The 8,994-nt window shown below is 35.9% G+C and overlaps 1 protein-coding gene across 4 annotated transcripts in view; it reads right to left on the reverse strand.

Annotated features, from left to right (window-relative positions):
* The window catches only part of LOC106872390 (protocadherin beta-15), a 236,074-nt gene extending 235,031 nt beyond the window's left edge, over positions 1 to 1,043 (reverse strand). The window contains exon 1 of one of the 4 annotated variants that reach the window (XR_016244309.1): positions 1 to 1,043. This exon is cut by the window's left edge and continues 402 nt beyond it. The gene's annotated coding sequence lies outside the window, so the exon portion shown is untranslated. The other 3 variants (XR_016244308.1, XM_089362726.1, XM_089362725.1) reach the window with 3 other exon arrangements.
* Positions 1,044 to 8,994: the final 7,951 nt, after the last annotated feature.

The raw sequence follows: 8,994 nt of genomic DNA on the forward strand, positions 1-8,994 counted from the left end.
AACAAAGTTAAGTAATTCTTGAACAGGTAATAACTGAGAGCGTTGTCACCAACTCCTTTGCAATTTCCAAACTGTGTGAAGTAAGTGTTTTTACATCCCCCGAAAACTGTGAAGTGTCACACTCAAAGAAGTGAGTGATTCTCTTTTCCTCGCAACTTCCGTGAGAAAGCAAGCAAGCACGCACACAACAAACAACAACAGCAAACATTCGGTTTTAAGATTTGTAAAGGTGGTGGTGGTGGTGGTGGTGGTTGCTGTGTTGATAGTTGTTACGGTGGTGGCGATAGTGGTGGTAGTGGTGGTAGAGGTGGTGATGTTGGTGGTGGTGGTGGCGGTGGTAGCAATGGTAGAGGTGGTGATGTTGGTGGTGGTGGTGGTGGTGGTGGTGGTAGCAAAGGTATTGTGAATGTTGTCACTTGTGAGAGGAAGAAGAAAAGGAGATTGAAGAGAAAGTGAAAGTTAAAGAGAAGTGAGTTAATGGGGAAAGAGAAGCAGAAAGATAGTGAGAGAGGAAAGCAGAAAACTAGAAAGAGAGAGAGAGAGAGTAGGGTGAGAGAGAGAAAGAGAGAAAATAAAGTATTAGATAGAATGAAAGTGAGCGAAAGAGAGATAAATAAGTAGTGGATAGAGAGGAGAGAGAAAGAGTGAGAGAGAGAGAAAGAGAGAGAGAAAGGGAAAGAGAAAAAAGTGGAGCTGTTTTGATGTGTGTTTTCAGAGAAGATGTGTATTCTAGTGTTTGAGCCGTTGCCTTACTGCTGCAGTTATACGGCAGCAGTGTTGTGTCGTTCGCTTCTGCGATGCCAAGTCAATAAGAGAGAGAAAGAAAAGTGGACTCTACTTTGCTACCAACTACCGTTTGTTTGGAATGTGTGCTGGAACTGAGAAAAAGCTGATTAATTGTCACATGGAAGGAGAACAGAAACTCTACATCTGATTTCGACTGCATTTGTCTAAATTAGAGAAAAACCAAAAATGTAAACTTCCTCACGTACTAGCAGACATAGATATAAAGCATACAAACATACAAATGTTCTGATAATTAAATTTAAGAGAATTTTTGTTGTTTTGTAACTAGATTTCAGTAGGGACATTTCAGTAGAAGTTTGGTGTAACAGATATCAATAATAATAATAATAATAATAATAATAATAATAATGATAATGATAACAATAATAATAATAATAATAATAATAATAATTTCATTTATTTGCCATGAGTGCAAAGGATGTGGGGGACAATAAAAAGACAGACATAAAGTGTAGGGGTTTACATATAATGATAAAAAAAAAATTTTAAATGAAAGAACAAAAATTTAAGTATACAGTGTGCACTGAAAAAGAAAGGACATATGCATAGCATATAAAGGTTTAAAAAAAAGTGGCAAGGAGGATGATAGAAATGTGGTCCTCCTGATACAGGAAGGCCCCTACGGATAATTGAGGCACTCCACTTCTCTGAAATTTCCCTGAAACCCCAGGAGCAAGTGCCTTCTCTAATTCCTTCTCTCCAATTCACAAGTCTACACTTAGAGAGGTTGCCATTTTCCACTCTTGCCCTTTTCGCAACTTTCACCCACCTTTCTAAAAAATCACTCAAAGACAGCACTTCCCTCTCCACTCCCAATTTCCTTTTCAAGTGAAACTCAAAGAAGTCAATGAGAACTCCACCAAAGAGGAATGTATCAGTCCTCATGCCTTTCAGCCTTGTCCACCAAACAACCTCTTACACCACAGCCACCAGGCAAAGGAAAACTGCCTTGCCTGCCTGATTGAAGGAGGGTGGTAGTGCACTCATCACTACAAACTCAGCTGACAGATGGGTCCGTCCCATACATGACAGCAGCTGTTCGACATAACTCTGTAAGTCAGCAATGCCTGGACACTGAATGATGGTCTGCTGAATGTTTTCGTCACTCTGATGCACCTTGGACAAGCCCATCTGACAGCAAATCCAGACTTGTAGAGTTTATCTAAAACTGGTAATACCCCTGCCACCAGGTAGCACTGCCAAGTCAAGGACATCTGGAAATTATTCGTGATAATTCCCATCGGAAAGTCCTCCTGAACAGCTTAATAATAATAATAATAATAATAATAATGATAATAATAATAATAATAATAATAAGAAGAAGAAGAAGAAGAAGAAGAAGAAGAAGAAGAAGAAGAAGAAGAAGAAGAAGAAGAAGAAGAAGAAGAAGAAGAAAAAGGAGAAGAAGGAGAAGAAGAAGAATAGTAATCCTTTCTACCATAGGCACAAGGCCTAAGATTGGGGCAGGGGACTAGTCGATCACATTAACCCCAGTGTTCAACTGGTACTAACTTTATCGACCCCAAATAGATGAAAGACAAAGTTATAATAATAATAATAATAATATTGTCATTGTTCAAAGGACCAATAAATAAGTTACTTTCGAGTTGCGCTTTCTGTTATTGAGTTGGCCGTAGTGATGGATTACGTCAGCTATGTTTACCTTAGTGATGGAATTTGGCAATCGTATACAAAAGTTAAGAACTCATCTTTCTATATATTACATTTCTGCTGAGTTTATCAGTCCTCTCTATAAACTAATAACAATAATAATAATAATAATAATAATGATAGTAATCATATTTTCTACCATAGGCACAAGGCCTTTAGTTTTAGTGGAGGTGGATTGTTGTTTACATCAACCCCACTGCACAACTGGTGCTTATTTTATCTACCCTGATAGAATGAAAGGCAAAGTCAATCTCAACAGCTTTGAAACTCAGAATGTAAAGCTGGAAGAAATGTTGTTAAGCATTTTGTTTAAAATGTTAATGATTCTACCATCTGACCATCTTAATAATAATAATAATAATAATAAAAATAATAATAATAATAATAGCAAAAAATCATGTTAACTGGAACAACTCATGTATTAAGAAGAGCATTATCATTGTGAAAACAAGATCCATTCATGAATTTATTTATTCATTAATTTTTTTAAAATACATATTTTACCTGTGAATTTGCATGTGTAAACTGGGAATGCATACAATGAGCTTCTCTGCCCTAGGTGTACAGAAAACTCTCGGCGAGAAATGGAAGAAAATTTGAAGAAAGAAGAAAAAAAACAACAATAATAATAATAATGATAATAATGATGATGATGATGATGATGATAATAATAATAATAATAATAATAATAATAATAATAATAATAATAATAACAATAATAATAATGAGAATAAAAATCCCTTCTACTACAGGCACAAGGCCTGAAATTTTGTTGGTGAGGGGTAAGTTAATTACACCAACACCAATGCACAACTGGTACTTATTTTACTAATCCAGAGAGGATGAAAGGAAAAGCAGAATTTAAACTCAGGATGTAAAGAGGAAGGAAATACTGCTAAGCATATTGTCTGGTACACTGAAAATTCTGCTAGCTCACCACCTTAAATGATAATAATAGTTAATCCTTTCTACTAAAGGCCTGGAATCTTGGAGCGAGGTGACTAGTTGATTACATTGACCCCAGTACTTAACTGGTACTTAATTTATTGACCCAGAAAGTATGAAAAGCAAAGTTGACCACAACCGAATTTGAACTCAGAACGTAGCGACAGGTGAAATATTGCTATGTATTTTGGTTAGTATGCTTATGACTCTGCCAGCTCACCACCTTAATAATAATAATAATAATAATAATAATAATAATAATAATAATAATAATAATAATAATAAGGTGCCTTAGGTATAATAAAAAAATATTCAGACAAATACATAACAAAAACACCAGGACTTACAAATAAATATAACATACAGAAAATTGCACTACTGGGTACTGCACACATTCTACGAAAAACACTTTCAATACAGTAAACATAAGAGCACCACAGCAAACCACAGCACATACCCAAGGCGCACAGAGCTGCGCTCGGTAGTGAAGTGAAAGCACATTATAAAAATAAAACTACTGAATAATAATAATAATAATTAACTTAGGCACAGAATCATACAGTGGCTCTAATGGCTTCTGATCTTAACTGACTGGAAGTGTTATCATGTACATTGTTTTGTCTTGGTATAAAAGATGGGCTACAGCAAATATTCTGCTCAATACCACAGATTTGCTTGTCAGCTGTTTGACCTTGACCAGTTGAGCATATCCTTTGGTGGCTGATGATATAAGTGTTTCTGATCATGAGCAGAAGTAGTGGGGGAGCATCATAACCATGTGTTGAGAGGAATTCTTTGGGGTTTGGATAATTCACTTCAATGTCCTTGAACAACCCTTATTCAGAGACCATTTGAGCAGGATGAACTACTTAACCTGAAGAAAATTCTAACTGGGTCTCACCTGCAAGGTTTATGTGCTGTTTATCTTGATATGAGATCACCATGTCACGCACATATGGTTGTGATGTATGTGCCTAGTGTGCACTTATCAGATGGGTAGTTATGATGGACATACTGGGCTTCATATATTTTACCTCAGCATCACTTTAATGGCATGTGCTGCTCTCTCAATAATAATATCAATAATTCTTTCTTCCGTAGGCAAGGGTCTGAAATTTTGCAAGGAGAGGCTAGTTTACAAGTTTTCAAATTGAAATCAATTCGAAGGAAAGATAAAGTTTTGAATCAGCCCTACTTCTTGATAAGTAATTTATTTTATTGACTTCTGATGGATGAAAGGCAAAGCTGGTTACAAGCAGGATTTGAACCCAGTATGTAAAGAACTATAACTTAACTATCACATAATATTCTCTACTTGTTATGTCAATTTTCTCCCTTTAGTTACAAGACTGTGCATTTTAGAGGAAAGAATATGCTTGATTAATTCAATTTTAGAGTGTGACTGGTACTTCAGACAGCAAAAAAAAAAAAAAAAGCAATTCAAAGTTAACCTATGTTGGGATTAGAAATCCAAACGTATAGAAAAATAACTAAACACCACATGGCATTTGGACTATACTATTTCAGTAATTCCATCTCATAATAATAACAATAACAATATCAATAATAATAATGATGATAATCATAGTAGTAGTAGTAGCAGCAGCAGCAGCAGCAGCAACTGCAGCAGCAGCAGTAGTAGTAGTAGTAGTAGCAGTAGCAGCAGTATTAAGGGATTAGTGCACAAGAGCAACATTTAAACAGGAAAAACTCATTTCTGCATCGTCCATTATGCTAAATGACAACACTATTATCAAAGAATTAGACCAAGATGGAGCATACGAATATCTGGGAATAAATTATGGGAAAGGGATCCAACACAGTGCCATGAAGGAAAAAATCAGGAAAGAATATTATAGGAGAATAAGACTGATTATGAAAACAGAACTGAATTCCCAGAATAGAATTCAAGCCAATTCACTTGCTGTCCGAGTACAGAATAGTTATAATATAATTAACTGGAATATAAAATTAACTGGAATAGAAAACTAATGACAGCAAACAGGATGTATCATCCAAAAGCTGATGTTCATAGAATCTATGTTCCCTGAAAAGAGGGTGGTAGAGGTCTTATATCCAGCTAGAATTATCCTACAAGACCACCACAATAGGAGTTAATTCATACATCCAGAATAACTACAACTGGATGATGCAGCTAGCAAATCAAGGGAACAAAAAGCTCCATTTTGTCATTAAAGAGGCACAGAAGTATAAAAGGGAAACTAAACTTAGATGTAAATGATAATGCCAAAGCTGTAATAGCAACTGAAGCAGCAAAACACAACAAACAAAAAGCTAAAAGAGAAGGCCTGAAAAAGCTTATAAACAAATGGCAAGAGAAACCACTCCATGGTCAATATCCCAAATAAACAAAAGAAGCAGATAGAGATAAAGAAATAACGCATCAGTGATTGTGCAGTTCAGGTTGAAAGGCAGAAACTGAAGGTTTTTATAATGGCATCTCAGTATCAATCTCTACTCACAGCAAACTACTGAGAAAACGTTGTCCACAATGGTGCTGACCCAAACTGTAGATAATGTGATAATAGTGTTGAAATCATTGACCACATTGTAGCTGGCTGCTCTAAAGTTGCAATAATCAAGTACAAGCCCAGATATGACCAAATAAGGCAGCACCTACATTGGAACATCCGTTATCATTGACATTCCTCTTCCTAAAACACCACCTGAGACCTGCCACAAAAGATAATAGAGTTACTATTCTCTGGGACATTACCATCCATACTGACAGACAGATAATGCCAATAGACCTGATGATATTGTCAAAGACCACCAAAATGCCTGTTATCTAATAAATATGACAGTACTAGCTGATGGAAATATCTTAGTCAAAGAAGTCAAAAAGTTAGCTAAATATAAAGATCTTGAGATAGAAATCAGCAGAATATGGAAACTTAAAACAGCTACTCTGTAGAAACACAAGGCATGGTTACAAAAAGGATTTTCAATCTCCACTGATAAAATACCTAGAAAATCAAATATACACAATGTTCTAAAGATTTCACCAACCACAACAGCCCATATCTTGAAAGAATTCCTATCATTTTAACATAATCACTTGCTACAGGGAGAAATCTGGCTAGCAACTAACATACCCTGAAATCAAGCTGAAATGTAAAATAATAATAATAATAATAATAATAATAATAATAATAATAATAATAATAATAATAATAATAACCCTTTTTACTATTGGTACAAGGCTTGAAATTTGGGGGAGGGGGCTAGCCAATTACATCGACCCCAGTACTCAGTTGGAACTATTTTATCGACCCCAAAAGGATGAAAGGCAAAGTCAACCTCACCAGAATTTGAACTCAAAACATGAAAATGGACAAAATACCACTTAGCATTTTACCCAGCAGGCTAATGATTCTACCAGCTCAACATCTTGATGATAATAATCCTTTCTACTATAGATACAAGGTGTGAAATCTTGGGGGAGGGTGTAAGTCGATTATATTGACTCCAGTGTTCAACTAGTACTTATTTCATCAACCTGAAAAAGGATGAAGTGCAAAGTCAACCTTGGCAGAATTTGACCCCAAAATGTGGAGATGAACAAAATGCCACTAAGCAGTTTGCCCGATATGCTAAAAATTTTGTCAGCTTGCCAGACATAAGGTCTGAAATGTTTGGGAAATGAACACAAGACGAGTAATTTTATGGGAAGGGGAAGTCAATCACATTGACCACAGTGCTCCCACTGGTTCTTATTTTACTGACCCCAAAAGGATGAAAGGCAAAGTAGGATTTGAGCTCAGACTGTAAAGAACTAGAAGAGATGTCCCTAAGCATTTTGTCCAGTTCAGTGATGATTAATAATAATAATAATAATCATGTCTTTATTTGCCACAAGGGTCAAACACAAAAACAAATAAGGACAATACAAAACAAGAGACATGTGGGGTTTAACACAAAAATCAAGTAAACAATAAAATAACAAGGACAGTTAACAAGAAAATTCTAACAACTGAAATCACCAGGGTTGCTTTCCTGTCATTTTCACCCAGGGTGGAGAATAAGGGATCCTTCTTCTGCCGGTGAGTTCTTTTTTTATTAAAAGTCTCCCTATGACAATGATTTCACTTGGTTTGTTGTGTTTTCTCAAGCGCAGTAAATCACCAAAGGTCTTGATCTCTTTTCATCTCTTCTGCGGCACTCAACATCTGAAAATCATGCTTCACCACCTCATCCTATGTTTCCTGCTTCTGCCTCTTCCACATGTTCCCTCCACAAAGATCAGCACTTCTTCATGCAGCTGTCCTCATCCATATGCACCACATGACCGTACCAGTGCAGTCTTCTCTCTTGCACACCACATCTGATGCCTTTTATGCCCAATTTTTCTTTGATGACGTTTATACTCCGTTGCATGTGCACACTGACATTACATATCGAGCAAAGCATGTTAGCTCCATTTCTTTCAAGGACATAACTACAAGAAAGAATTCCTAAAATAGGTGGGAGGTAGCTACTTATAGCAAAATAGGGCACCAACAAAATACCCCAGTTTAACCCTTACACATCAATGTCGGATGTCTTCTTGAAGTTCTTGCTGAAGAATAACCCCGTAAAAAAAAAAAAAAAAAAAAGAAGACAAGAATAGAGGCCTCTGTTTGGTGGATCAGACTGCTAGAAAGAACAACTAAGTCTCTCTCAACATTTTAGAAAAGAACACATTGGAGAATGCAATCCTATATTCTACATACAGAATTAGAATGGGTTTGGCAAGAACGTCTTTGATTTTGGGTCTGCTCAGTCATTATCAGAGCTGGCCTCAAGCTCAGTAACAATAAAACTGCCACAGGAACAAGGCCACAAATTTATGGGAGAGGTTAGTCAGTTGTATCAATTCCAGTATTTGAATGGTACTTTTTTTTTACCAACTGTGGAAGGATGAAATGCAAAGTTGGCCTTCACAGGATTTGAACTCAGAATGATAAAGATAATAAAATTTTCTGTTATGAACCAATGAACAAACCACATATCCACACACTCTGTAAAATATTGCAGCCAAATATCCCTTAGAACTAACCCTTCTCTCTTTAAAATAAAAACGAAGGGCATATGAGATGATATAGTAGTCTTAAATTCACAAAACTCGAGAAAAAAAAGAAAATATGGAACAGTCAGGTTAGAATGTGCATTAATCCCTCATGTTTGTTTAATCAGGGCATACTTGGGGCTACACAACAACAGCTAGGAGAATTATAAAAAATTCATCAATTTGATAATAAAAATATTTTCCTTCGTGGATGTGTCTGAGTGTGTATGTGTGTGTATGTGTGTATATGTATTTGTATCTGTGTATGTTCTGTGCGTGCCTCATTTGTCCATTTTGTTTTGGAAAATATCAGTTTGATGAGAAATAACGGGTGAAAAAAACTGATATTTATTCAGTTCACCAATCAAGTGGTCACATTGCTGGCTAGAGAAATTAATTTTCAAAAGTGGAACTTTTTATTTGAAAAATTAATCATTAGCTTTTATGGCAAGTTACAATTGATTTCTTTATTAATATCATCATGCTCATCACAATCATCATCG

The sequence above is a fragment of the Octopus bimaculoides genome, chromosome 14, assembly GCF_046866305.1.
Source record: "Octopus bimaculoides isolate indiv1 chromosome 14, ASM4686630v1, whole genome shotgun sequence".
NCBI classification, from domain to species: domain Eukaryota; kingdom Metazoa; phylum Mollusca; class Cephalopoda; order Octopoda; family Octopodidae; genus Octopus; species Octopus bimaculoides.